The 15,012-nt window shown below is 35.7% G+C and overlaps 1 protein-coding gene across 1 annotated transcript in view; it reads right to left on the bottom strand.

Moving 5' to 3' along the window:
- Nucleotides 1–14,612, bottom strand: part of LOC150091089 (ecto-NOX disulfide-thiol exchanger 2) — a 230,637-nt gene extending 216,025 nt beyond the window's left edge. The window contains exons 1-2 of the mRNA XM_090382875.1: nucleotides 14,487–14,612; nucleotides 8,986–9,059 (exon numbers count right to left, since the gene is read on the bottom strand). The gene's annotated coding sequence lies outside the window, so the exon portion shown is untranslated. The remainder of the gene's footprint in view (nucleotides 1–8,985; nucleotides 9,060–14,486) is intronic.
- Between the last annotated feature and the right edge of the window lie 400 nt (nucleotides 14,613–15,012).

The raw sequence follows: 15,012 nt of genomic DNA, 5'->3' as shown, positions 1-15,012 counted from the left end.
TGATAGTAATTCGTTCCTTAATTTTAATAAAACTGATCGTCGGGTCGTATTGACCCAAGCACAATAAGTGTAACAATTACATTTATAAAAAAAACTAACTGTAAAAATTTTTTGTCAATCTTGGTACACCGTTATTAGGGTAAATTAGTAAAAGTCATAGAGCGGCAACAAAATATTTAAATAAATATAGGATTTATTGGCATTAAAAGAAGGCGACCAGGTCATATTGACCCAAACACAATAGGAGGGTTAAATGAATGCTAAATTTTTGCATAAACAATATTTAACAATATACACAATAATAACAGACATTAACCTGCTACTACAGTAGTGTCGAAAATCCGAACATTAATAATTCGAAACATCAATAATCCAAATGAGCCAACATTTATTTTTATTTTATTATTTTTTTTTTATGCTGGTGGCAGAAAATAATTACAGTAAGAGCAAGTTATTGTGAAGACATTTGTGAATTGAATTTTGAATCTAAACGGCAATCGGAGGAATATTATCCACAGGCTATAAAAATGAAGATATAAAGTACAAACTTACACTTTTATAACCTGACCAACCAATTAACAAAATTAAATGACACATGGAAATTGGAAGCATATTATCCACAGGATAGCAAATTAAAAATAAATTTAGCTTATGTATATAGCTTTAATTATTTTTATTTTTTATGAAAACCCCAATCACGAGAGGTATTAGAACCTATAGTACTCAGTACTGTGAATGGATTGAAGGCTGGGGAGATGAAAGAAGATATTTGTTGACATTAGACTTGAACTTCTGTAGATTGTAACTTTCAGGAAATACAAATAAAGGAAGGTTGTTCAAGAAGACAGAAGTTGAATGAATAAATGAAAGAAAAGTTGGTTCTGTGATTTTTAAGCTGGAGAGGAAACGGATGCTGAATGGGTGTGGCACATGTTCGGACTGCTTTGGAAAAGAGAGCAGGAATTATAAAAGCCAATTCAAAAGAACAGTGCCCATGGAAGTATCTACAGAAAAAGCATTCAGCAGAAACAGAATATCTATGAGAGAGAGAGAGAGACTCTGTTAGAGATGAGTCATTAATTAACCTAACTGCCCACTTTTGAACGGAATCTAGAAGCCTGAGAGCAGTTTTGGGGACACCGTCCCAGATGTGGGAACAATATTCCATGGTAGGTCAGATTTGCAATTTGTGGAGTGTACAGATGTTTGGAAGAAAAGTAATGTTGAGAGTAAAAGAGAAAATCTAGTTTTTATTTTATGCAGAAGAATAAATATTTGTAATATTTATGCCAAATATTACATAAATATTACAAATTTATGTAATATTTATGCCACTTATGCCAAAACAGATTAGAAGTCAGGGTAATCCACAAAAGAAATATATGATCTTGCCAGGAAATCGGAGTGTCATCAAAGATAAGAATAGGAGCAAATGAATCCTTTCGGCGCGATATAAGATAGGACTGAGTTTTAGGAGGACTGAATACAAATACGTTATCTCTGCCCCACTGGGGAATTCACTGGAGATTAGAATTTAAGGAATTGGTAATAGATATTCGAGATGTTGAAACTGTTTGAGCAGGGCAACATTTCTCAAACTGGAAGGTGGAATGAAATGTGCTATCATCAGCAGAACCATGGATAGGATTTCCAGTCAAGGGAAGAAGGTCATTGATATACAAGAGGAAAAGAGTGGAAGAAAGAACTGAGCCTTGGGGAACACGATCATTAGTGGAGAAGTTAGAAGATAGATAGATAGCCATCCACCATCACCGACAGTGAGCAGTCAGAGAAAACTGGATAACCATTTACAAAAAACAGTTGGCAAACCATAAGATGGAAGCTTATTTAGAAGACCTTTATGCCAAACACAATTAAAAGCCTTTGAAATGTCAAGAGCAACTGCTTGAGTTTCACCAAACTTTTCCATTGAATTTGTCCACAGATGGGTAACATAAGTCTTTACTATAAACAAAAATCAGCATTTGTGAGGTTCAGTTGTATTGCTGCAAGTAGCTACTGCACTACTCTCTTCTGATTTGTTTTATCCTGGTGCTGCAGGCTCCTTTTTATTTATTTATTTTTTTCAGGTAAGTTTTTCTTCGGTTTCTTTATAAAAGATAAAAATTCAATAAGAAAAAAATTTTTGAATGAGTCCATCCAAGCTGATATTTGCAGGTGGCAGTACACTGATATTTTTAAAAGCTTTTAAAAATACCAGTTTTGTTGCTTTACTAGGAACAAAAATCAGCATTGGTGAGTTTCACTAGTATTTCTACAAGAAGCTACTGCACTAATCTCTTCTGATTTGTTTTATCCTGATGCTACAGGCTCCTTTTTATCTATTTATTTTTTTGCCATTGTTTTTGTAGGTAACCTCTTATAATTTAGACCACTTTCATCTGGACTGTAGAGTTCTCTAATCATTTTTTTCTGTTGACAAATCTTCTGCAAATTGTTGAGCAGGAGGCTGATCAATGGATATTCTTTCCCCTCTAATACTCAATACTATATATTTTTTCTAACCTTCAAGCCATCCCTCACTTTGCTATAAAATTTTTTTCTGCAGCACCAGTCATTTGATGTTTTCATTGATATTGCTTTTGCATCTGCCGAGTAGATTTCCATGTCGTCTTTCTTTTATAAACCAAAGTCATAATTCATTGTCTATCATCTTTAATTTTGATTTCTTTAATGTGGAGCAAGAAATTAACTACCCACGTGAAAAAAAAAAAAAAACCGAGTGCAATATTCTTTTCAATCTTTTATCGTTTTTTCAGTTGTCAAGTCCACACCAAAATCAACAGCTACTCAGATTAGTTTCATAGAAACAATAACTCATTTTCTTTTCTCTCCCATATTTCATTTACATAATATTTAATTAAACTGTGTGCTGTTAACAAATAATTTTACTGATGCAAACACGGGTTGGAACAAGCATACAAATGACCTCTTTCTACAGTGGTCAACTTTTAATGTATTATTTAATTGTATCATCATCATCATTTAATTACATTAATACAGTGAACCCCTGCTTTACGATTTGTTCACTATATGATCAAATCATTTTACAATGGACTCTCCATAATAAAATACCGTTCACTATATGCAGGTCCTTGTGATCACGTTTGCGAATTGAATTTTAATTCTATTAAATGGTGATTCTAATAAGCGAAAATAGGAGGAATATTAACCACAGGCTATAAAAGTAAAGATCACAAATTTACACTTTATTACATTACCAATTAGCAAAATTAAATGATATGTGAAAATCGGAAGAATATTTTGCACAGGTTAACAGAATAAAAATAAATTTAAGCTTACGTATATAGCTTAATTAATACATATTGTAATATGCACATACTAACTAGTTGATATTTTAGTTAACTGACTTTTTTTTTTTTTTTTGGGTTGTAAAATTTAAAACAGTAAAAAAGATAAGCAATCAATAACAAAGAACACAGAACACAAATTGAAAATAACACGTAGTAACAAGTTTACGAAGCTTAAAAAATAGGAATGAAGAGAAGATACTGAAAATTTATTTATGTTTTTATATGACTAAAAATTTCATGGCAGGGAAAACATTTCACAATAAGTGTTTGGTTATCAGAGTACATGTGAAAAGGCAAAGTTTTTACAGCTCCAGCTAATAGAAGTTTTTCTTAAATTTTTGCTTTTTTATTGACTTAAATTGGCATATTAATTTATTTTCTAGAAGTGCTTTATATTCCTAGTAATGATACTTAGTTTAATTTGAACTTAGATAGAGATTTTGTAGGTTATTACTTAGTATCGGTAAGAGTATCTAATTCACATGTTGGACAAGTTTTGCTGCTCTCATGAACGCTAAGTTTTTAATTATATTTAGCCATTTTATTGACTTAATTGTTATTTTAAATTATTTTCTATAAGTAGCTTATAGACCTAGTCAAGCTCCGTGGTTTATTTTGAAATTAGATAAGGCGATTTTGAAAGTAATTAATACCTAGTGTCCGTAGATTTAGGTTCGTAACTTGCAACCATTGTTATACAATACAACACATACCCCAAACTAGATAGCTTGAAGGTTTAACGTAAAACTAGAGAGTGAGTATAGTAGTATCAATTAATCAGTAAAATTTACTAATCTTATTAAATTTCACTGCCAATTAAATGGTACTTTTTTAACTAAATACATATAAGGACCGAGATTTTTCAAACGTAACATAAATTAATACATATAATTGCACAGGAGATAAGAAAGTTGTGTAACGTAACTTGGTGATAATATTCAATACTGAAATACATATATATAATGTTCTAATTGCATCGGAATATAAGTTTAGGGTTATACTTTGTATTGGAATTTTATTTGAAATTGAATAGAAATCATGACTCAGCTCAAACTAATGGGAGTGCTGTGGCTCAGGAGAGAACTGAGGGAGGCGGTTGTCCTCTCAATCATAGCCTTTTCAAATGCACTGCTTGTTTGATGTTTGTGGACAATCAGGAACGGGACATGATATTGCCAATGGGAATATCTTTGCATGTGCGCAACGTAAGGAGTGTGAGGAAATAATGCGCAAACTCAGCATTATGGGCCTATATGAGAGCTTGAAGGACAGGATGGATGCCATCGAAGAATTTAAATTGAGGAGCCCATCAAGCTCTCAGCTGCCCACATCAATGCCAGAGCTTGCATTTGAACATCACGCAACACAGCGGTAACCCCCAAAGCAGAATGTGCTGGTCCCAAAGGAAGTTGTTGTCAGTGATTCTATTGTCAGGAAAACAGGGAACATATTGTGCAAAAATGATAGGTGGAACAGGACCAGGGTATGTCTGCCAGGGGCAAAGGATAATGACGTTGTAGAGCAGATATCATCTTTTAAAGGCACAAAAGGTGATATTATTGTACATATCGGCAGTAAGAGTAAGATACCGGCAGAATTACTTAACAAGTACAAGTCAATGTTGAAAAAAAGCCATGAATTAGGGCTGAATTTGAAAGTCTGCAATTCTGCCCAGACACGATAGGAGGGAGTATATGATGACAATCTTGTCGATCAATTTGGCCAGGGAGAGATTGTGCAAGGCCCAAGGTGTAGAATTTTTCTAATCTTGGTCTATGCTTGTTAACAGATGATAAATATTTGCAGATGCTATCGAGACAGAGTTAAGTAGGTCAGAAAACTGCTAGCTTGGGGAGATACATGGACAAACAGATTAACAGTAGCTGCTGGAAGAGGTGAAAGTGATTCTTGCACTGATTCTATTGAAATGAGCAGCAGCCTGGAAAACAAGGTGCAGGGGATTCCAGAGACTGCTGGGAGCCATTGCGGAACAAGTAAATACATGGACTCTGTTACAGTAGCTAAGAAGAGAAACAGGTGCATGTATACTTGTGTGTACACCAATGCTAGGAGTTTGGTAAATAAATTTGATAAATTTGAAGTGTTTGTCAAAACTTCAAAGGCAGATATTGTTGGGATATCAGAAATGTGGTACACACAGATATAAGGAATGCAGAACTGGAATTTGGAGAGTACAATGTGTACAGGAAGGATAGACAGGATAGGAAGGGAGGACAGGTTATGCTATTGGTTAAGAAACACATAAAATCCAAGGGAGAAACACAAAAAATCCAGTCAACATGGCTGGACAGTGCAGTGTAGAGTCAGTTTGGCGTGACATAAGCACTGGGACAGCAAATTTGAGAGTAGGAGTGTGTTATAAGCCTGATGACTGATGAGTATAATAAACAACTATACAGAGAAATAGAGTGGGCCAGTAAATCAGAATGTCTTATAATGGGGGAGTTTAATTTCCCAGATATTGACTGGAATTTGTGGGTTGGTCACTCACACACCAACAAGGCTTTTGTGGATCTATTGGATGATTGTTTTCTACAGCAGCATGTTCGGTAGGCAACTAGAGGGAGTAATACTCTTGATCTGATTATCAGTAGTGATTTTTCATATATTAAGAATCTGCAGATAAAGGAACCACTAAGTGACAGTGACCACAGTGTGCTGAAGTTGGATTTACTCAAAGAGGTAACTACCATTAGGTGTAAAGGGAAGGGTTTTTGCTTTCGTAAAGGTGACTACAATGGTCTGAGACAGTATTTAAATTCTATACGGTGGGACCAACCTATGATGTTACCAACAGCAAATTCAAAATGGGAAGCATTCAAAGAATTAATCTTGTAAGCTACTAGGCTTTTCATACCAACTAAGAAATATTGTTCAAAATTTAGGCCTAAATGGATGTCAGATGATCTAATTAGACATGTGTCATTGAAGAAAAATGCATGGGATACATATAAATTAACAGGTGACACGCAAGCCTATGATAGATATAAGCTGGTCTGTAACCAAGTCATAAAGGAGGTTAGGCAGGCAAAGGCAGATTACTAGAAATCTTTGGCAAAAGATGCAAAGAAAAACAGCAAAGAGTTCTTTACTTATGTAAACTTGAATAGGAAGGAGATGAATCAGATTGGTCCACTTGATATCAATGGTTCAACTGCTGATGATCCTGCTCAGGTAGCTAACAAACTAAATGAATATTTTGCACCTACATTCATACATGAGGCATTATTCAGGGAGGGGAATGCCAGAGGTGTATTCAACTCTGGCAGTAAGCTAGATAATCTTATAATAACTGAGAGTAAAGTGGAGAAGAAATTGTTGAAGATAAACACAAGAAAGGCAACTGGGGTGGATGGGATCTCCAGTTATATTAAAGGAGGCAGCAAAGGAAGTAAGCAAACCCTTAGCCATAATTATGAGAGCTGCTTTGAACTCAGGGGAGGTACCCATGGACTGGAGATGTGCAAATGTGAACCCAATCCACAAAGAAGGATTAAAGGGAGACACAGGTAATTACAGACCTCTTAGTTTAACTTCTGTTTCAGGGAAATTAATGGAGGCAATTGTTGAAGAAGCATTGCGGGATCATCTACACAAGAATTCAGTTATAGCTCAAACACAGCATGGGTTTGTTAAAGGGAAGTCTTGTCTGACCAATTTGATTAGATACTATCTCCTATCTGGATGCAAAGAATAATTTTGATATCATATATTTGGATCTTAGAAAGGCTTTTGATACTGTTGCACATGGAACACTGCTGCACGGATTGGAGCAGTGTGGCATTGGAGGCAAACTGCTGCTATAGATAAAGGGATGGTTGAATGGAAAAAGACAGAGAGTGGTAATCAATGACACCGTTTTTCATGGACTAATGTTATTAGCGGAGTCCCCCACGGGCTGAGTTTGGTCCAATGTTGTTTTCTGTATTTATTAATGATATTGATGATGGTATATCAAGGTTAATGTCCGAGTTTGCAAACTATACCAAGGTCGGCAGGGTTGTTAATGACATTAATGACAGTACGGTGCTGCAACAGGATCTGGAAAAGTTGAACAGGTGTGCTGAGAGGTGGCAACTGAAGTTTAAAATTGACAAATATAAAGTACTGCATATGGCAAGCAATAAACCCCAGAGTAATGTATTAACTGTGTCGTATTATACTGATAGTGGTACAGAGTGAAAAGGATCCGGCGATAATTGTGCAGGCAGATATGAAGTTTTCTGACCAGTGTTGATGGTCTGCAAGAGTAGCTCATGGTGTCTTGTCAATGATATACAAGAATTTTTCTACCAGAGATAAGGAAGTGATTATCCCCTTGGATAAGGCAATGGTCAGGCCACGTCTTCAGTACTGTATACAAGACTTGAGGCCTCATTTTAAGAAGGATGTAGAGGTTGTGGAACGAGTGCAGAGAAGGGCAACAAGATTAGTGAATGGAACAAAGTGTTGCTCTTATGAAGAAAGGCTTAAGTTTTGCAAATTACAGTGTCTGGAGACTAGGCACCTACAAGATGATCTGATTGAGGTGTATAAAGACTTGAATGGTTTGAGCATGCTCAATGCTGATGGGATTCTTCTTCTTGCTCAGAATAATCACCCGAGACGGCATAAATTCAAATTTACGGAAGACAGTTGTAGGATAGATGTGCGGAAATTTGTTTTTAGCCAGCAGGTGGTTGATTGCTGGAACAAACTTCCATCTTCCGTTTTAGAAGTTGATAGCTTAAATAGATTCAAGCCAGAACTAGACAAACATTTGGAGCAAGTGGATGGGTGAAATGAGAAGGGTGTGTGTTTTTTTTTGGCTGATGCTATATAAGCTTGCTTTCTTGCATCATGTGCCTTTGCTAATGCTAATAATAATGTAAAAACCCACAAATTCCAGCTTTCAATTTTATCGTAAATGCAATAAAATTGAGTTTACCGCCTGTTTATAATAAATTACACTAACAGAAAACCCCAATAAATCAGAAACTGCATATTCCTTTTATTGTTTTATGGAGTGAACTCCAAAAATGTGCTTTAGAAAAATATCACAAAGACATTCAAAATTGATTCTTATAACCAAAAATATGATGACGATTAAAGTGCAGCTAATTTCATTTTAATTGGTTTTTGAAATTTTATTCTATAAAGTGGCTAAATCTACTAACCAGTGATCATATTAACTGGTGCCTACTTTTTCACTTTATGATAGACTTACAATCATCTCCAACTAGATCACGTGGTCCTTCCTCTTAGCCAATAGCTGCATTTGCAAACGTTTTGCTTTTTTTTTTTTTTTTTTTGCATCCTTATTTATGTCAAATAAGCACAACATTTTTGTGTTGTGCTTATTTGACATAAATGTACTAAATAGAATATTTGGTATTCAACATAAAACTAATACAATTTCATTATAAAAATCACCTTTTATACAGATAAATAGCTTAGTTATCAAGAGAAAATTTCAAAGATACGATGGTATCTTAGAACGGATTAATATTGTAAAGTGGGGTCCACTGTATATGCAGCGCAAGAAAATCAAAATAAAAACAATGCAAAGATGATGTCAAAGTGCGGAAACACACTTTGATATCATCTTGGCATATCTTTGACATCATCTTGGCCATAAAGTCATACTCACTTCTGAAAGTTCTGCTTTATGGAGGCAACAATCATTTCATCAATGAGCAATTGGATGCTATCAGGGTCAGCATGCTGAAACAGTTATTTAACTTTTTATATCAATTTTGATATGATCACAAAAAATAAAAATAAAAATAAAATTAAAAGATATATATATATATATATATATATATATATACACACACCGATGAGTCAAAACCTTATGACCACCTACCTAATATGATGTGGGTCCTCCAAGTGCAGCCAAAACAGCTCATTCCCGGCAAGGCATGGATGCTACAAGATTTCTAAATGTCTTGCGGTATCTGGTACCAACATGTAACGAGCAGATCCTTTAACTCCTGTCAGGTCTGTGGTTCAGACGGCGCAGATTGGAGTTACTGTTCCAACACAAACCACAGATGCTAGATGGGATTGATGTCTGAGGAATTTGGAGGCCAGGGCAATACCTGGAAGTCTTCCTCATGTTCTGCGGTCTCAACCAGTCTCAAACAATCCGGGGCGATGTGGCATGGTGCATTATCTTGCTGAAAGATGGCACTGCCAGAGGGGGAAGACTGTTGCCATGAAAGAATGTACCTAGTCAGCAATGATGTTTAGGTAGGTGGTAGACATCAGAGTGAATGGCACATAAATGACTGGACCCAGGGTATCCCGGCATAACAGCGCCTGAAGCATGTCACCACCACAGGCTTGTTTTCGTCCCACAGTACATCCAGGCGTCACTACTTCCCTAGGTAAATGACGCACATGTACCTGGCCATCCACATGGTGCAAAAGGAAACATGATTCATTGGACCAGACGACCTTCTTCCAATCACTCAAGGTTCAGTTTTGATGCTCATGTGCCCATTGTAGGCGCTGTCACCGGAGAACCATGGTATGCATGGGCACTCAGAGCGGTCTGTGGCTATGCCCCATTTTCAACAGGGTTCGATGTACTGTTTGTTGCGACACATTACTCCCGTCACCAGCATTCCAATTACTGGTGAGTTGCGCCACAGTCGCCCTTCTGTTGCCGTGTACCATCCAGGAGAGCCTTCACTCACCTCGAACACCGATGAGCCGTGGTCATCCAACACCTCGCCGTCGGTTCATGGGTTTCCCTCCTCAGATCCCTTTCAGTAGGTACTAACCATGAATGACCGTGAGCACCCCCACCAGCTGTGCCAATTTGGATATGCTCTGACCTAGTTGTCTGGCCATTACAATTTGGCCTTTTTCAAACTCACTTAAGTCCACTGCCTTTCCCATGAAAGGGTGTACCTAGAGTAACACTGATTAATGGAGCTCAGTATCAGGCGATTTTTATACTACGTGCCGACCCATGCACACACCATAGTTCGCCTGCAGCTGCTTCGATCTGCACAATGACTCGCTGGTCATAATGTTTTGGCTCATCAGTGTGTGTGTGTGTGTGTGTACAGTGCTTTTTTTGTAAAAAAATAGGTGCCGGTACTCATTCTTTGCTATCAGGAAAAATTGAAAATTAAAAGGATATGAAAAGTACTCTAAAAATTTTTTTTTTTTCTGATAGTTACTTTCGTAGTAATGTTTTTTGGAAAAAGAACAACAAATTTAGTATATTAACACAGTTTATTAAGTATAAATTTATTATTCAAGTATATAGAGAAAAATAAGTAAAATGTGAATAAAATAAGTAAATAAATCGGTCAACTACTGAGTGCCAGGCACTCAGGATGACACGAATTGTCATTAGTGTAGTATCCCAAATAGAGAGCTTTATGGTAACTGAAAAAAAGTTTCTAGTACCCCGGCTTGGCCTAAAACTTAGGAAATAACAAAAATGTTGTCTATTTGAGTCTTTCCAGTTGTTGTGAATACCAAGGGTGGGAGAAGCGACTCCGACTTCTTCCTGCAGAAGCGATTAAATTCTTGCGGGGAAGCAACTGGCAGGTGAGGCCCTGCAAGACTCTGCGTAGGCGCCTCCCCACCACCTCTGCCTCAACACTGGCTCTCTGAGTACCTCCTTGCCAAGACAATCAACCCCAGCTTTAAAAATTGTTAAAAAATACTTCTTGATGCAAATTTTATAAATGACCTTTATAGAATTATTAACTAACTATTTAGCAACCTTTTTGTCATTAAAAGGAGAGTTACTTAGTAAAAAGAAGCATGCTATTGAAGTTCAATAAATTGAAGTGCAACAAAAAAAGATTTTGAACCAATTTTAACACAAAAATAAATGATAGACTTCAATCGGAATAGTTTTCCCTTGATAAGCATCGAATAATGCATAGTTAATGTGATTTTTAAATTTTTAGCTCTGTTAGCGACGGAAATAGGGTGGACACAAAAATGACTTACATTTTCCTGTCCGACACCGCCATTTTTAATTTTAAAAATATTTTAAACATACTCGTTGAGCTCTTTCCAACGGTATAGCTATAGGGTGTCAACAACATTTTATCCCCCCACATTTACCCTCCCCTCTATTTCTCAGACTAATTTTTGTTAACAGTGATCAATATGGCATTATGTTGGCCCACTTGATGTGCAAACCCATGCAAAATTTCTAGTCAATAGGTTGAGTGGTTCCAGAGATACAATGCTGTGACAGACGGACGGACAGGCAGACAACCGAGCGACATCTTAAGAGTCCTTCGTTAAACTATAGCCCCTAAAAATAATAAGTAAAAATAAATAACATAAGTAAAAATAATTTTATAATAAAGTTTTTGTAGAATATTCCAAATTTTTATTAAGTTCTCATCCGACACCCTATGCCGACTTCTTTTCTTCCTCTTTGTGTATCTCTTGCTGAATGACCTTTCCGAAGCAGGTCAGCTGTGGGCCTACAATTTTAAGAAACAGTAGTGAAGAAAGTGTTTTTGTCATCAACGAAGCTCTGGTTGGGCTGACAATCAGATTCATTTGTGAAAATCCTCGTTCACATTCACTTGATGAAATTGGTATCATACTCAAGAGCTTCCATCAAATTCATCAATTCTTCCGAAACAATCTTTTCAATTAGGTATCCCCGAAATCCAAGAATTGCATTTAACTATAACCTAATTGACAATTTTCTAACTTCATTTTCACTAAATGCCAACAATTCATGCTTAGAAGGTTTAATACCTTCGTTGTCCTCGTTTTCCTTCTCTCGTCATTGGTCACTAGTTCTTAATTTGAATTTTTTTTTTTTTTTGAAAATGTCAGTGTCATTCGGATATTCAGGTACTGTGACCATATAAACAGAGATAGGGAAAATTTACGGAAAAATGTGGATAACGCACTTCCGCAAAACAACAGATGATTATTTGTCGGGGGTAAAAGAAATTACTCTCTCCTAATTCTCGAACGGAGCGCTTACAGTTGATTACAGCTATTTTAGTTCACTTTCCTCGCGAACCTACAGTCTGCGAGAAAAGTGAACTAAAACAGCATTTTAAATTTTGTTAATTATGAAAAAAATTCTCATTAAATGTTTTGTTCAGTAAATGTAATTGTGTATTATACTTAATAAAATTTTTGAATATTTTCAATTTTACTTTTACATGCAACAAGATATGGAAAATGTAACACACTAAAGAAATCTAACTTTGAAATTTTTTAATACAGCACCTGTATGGGTGCTGTATTAAAAAATTTTAATACAGCACCCATACAGGTGCTGTATTAAAAAGGTTGGACACCACTGCAGTAGAAGGTGGGCCAGAGCCCATTTGGAATACACCTTGATATGCTCACACTTGACCAGCGTGACTTCTCCGTACGCCGGACAGGTGGTCGGATAGGTTTTACCAGGTATCGCTAAATTATAGAATGGTAATCCCTTTAGCTCTCTTAATTCGCTCAACAGCACTAATTGCCTAAATTGCCTGAAGGCCAGAAATGTGAACAGTGCGTACCGAGTTAATTCTCTCCTAATCCATTCACTACATGAAAATTTTCTCGCTCAACGGAAACTATTTTAAATGTGACTTCCAAGGGGAATTCAAAATAATTAAACAGAGGTCCAAGTGAGCAATTTAGAATTATAAAAATGGTTATACAGTTTTATATAGAAAATATCTTAACAACAGACAGTGAAAAATGTAAATTTAGTTAAATAATTTTAAGCTTATTTGAATAGTAGATAAACATGTAAAAAAATTTACGGAATATTACTAATTTCGAAATGCACTGCATCCAAATGTCACAAGCCACTGTTAACACAGGTACTGTCACAAAAAAGCACTGTGTATATATATCTGTAGTATTTTTATTTACAGGAATTTCAATATTGTTTTTTTGTGAACAAATAAAATGTTACAATGTTTAACAGCAAAGAAAGCTTAGCAAAAAATTGTTAGCAATAACAAGTGGAGTGTTCTGTGAACTTGTATATCTTAGGCATTCACATAATAACCTGTTCTCTATTATTTAATTTTCAAAGTGAATAAAGTGTTCTAAAATGAACACTATCCACTGTACCAACTTTTTTTTTTTTTTCTAATTTGAACTGGTTCAACTTAAACACACATGTTATTTGTACACTACTATTAGAATAATTCGGACAACTATCTTTACACAAGCTAAGTATATCATTTTCATGCATTCAAAATTTTACACACGCAGAATTGTTACGTATGTCTAAATTAGAATAAGTTCTAATTAGCTACATTCTCTCGACATTTACTTAGTTTGAACTCAGAAACTCTCATTCTCTTTTTATCACTCGCGTAAGAACATATACGTTTAAGCATGGTCTAATGAACATGCTTAAACTTCATTTGTCCAAAATCTCAGAATACGGCATACAGAGTAACAATCAAAGCATCATCATACCTTAGTTCAAAGAAAAATATTTCAATAATAACGAAGTCAACGGTTAACAAACAAAATTTCAGTCAAATAAATTTCACATGCTTTAACTATTTCGTTCTTTCTCATATAAAACAAACTCCAATACTCTATGTACATATGTCGCCAGTACTCGATCTCCCTGTCACATCATTTGGCTTTTGTCAAGCAGCGCGCTGCATGCAATGTTCAGCGCACTGCTTTATTGAGAACTTCACTACAATGACTGAGTTAAATAATACCTGATTTCGTTCAAAAATATATTTAAACAGATAATACACGCACATAAATATATAACAAATGTTAGGAGAGTCTTAACAAATGATGAGGTTATACTTGAAATCAACGGACCTCCAAATTATTACATTACATCCAACCGCCACAGACTTCAAGCCACAGACTTCAAGCTTGTAAATTATTATTACATATCAAATGTACCCGCTCATACCCCACAGTTGAAAGCTAAACAGGACTGTGACATAGGAGTGAATTCGGCTTCTCTTTTTATTATTATTCCAGTAATTTTATAACAGTTATACTCTAATAGGCAACCTAATAAGATAATCTGACTTTACAACGATATAGTAACGAGCTTTGTTACTCTCCCCCGAATAAAAATTTAGTCTAGGTTTACATATAAGCGTCGAATGGAATTATACAGAATCTTAATCATTCAGCAAAATATTTACTTACCTTGCCAGACAATTGTGACACTGAATCGCGATAATCCTGATTATCTGTTAACGTTAATATACAACAACTTTCAAAGAATCACAGATAAATCTAGTTCCTTTCCCTATTTCAATTATCATTCAGAAAACAAACTTCGAACCAGAACAGGAGAGCTACAATAGTTACATTTTCTCTCACTGCATACTAATGGCGCTGTATAACAGTGCAAAAAGAGAATGTAGATTTAAAGAACCAGTAAGCATAGCGAGGTAAATTTAAAAACAGTAATCAAAATACAGTATAATGGCGCTCTACAGCAGAACAAAACTAGGCTAGCTAAAGAAGTGTGAAGTGGAGTGACCATTCTCGACTACTTTTATATGGCTGCCAGGTAGATGTCACAGGAACCGAATAGTTATCGGTGTCGTCATCATCATTAGCCATTGCATGATGAAGGCCTCTCCAGCAACTTTCCAGTTCCTTCTGTTTTGTGCAATGGCCATCCATTTACAACCCACAAAATCATGAATTTCATCTGTCCATCTCC

Source organism: Mastigoproctus giganteus, chromosome 1 (genome assembly GCF_048544385.1).
Source record: "Mastigoproctus giganteus isolate SK-2022 chromosome 1, ASM4854438v1, whole genome shotgun sequence".
NCBI classification, from domain to species: Eukaryota; Metazoa; Arthropoda; class Arachnida; order Uropygi; family Thelyphonidae; genus Mastigoproctus; species Mastigoproctus giganteus.
Note: the sequence above shows the minus strand (reverse complement) of the source record. Positions and strands in the feature narration are given on the sequence as shown.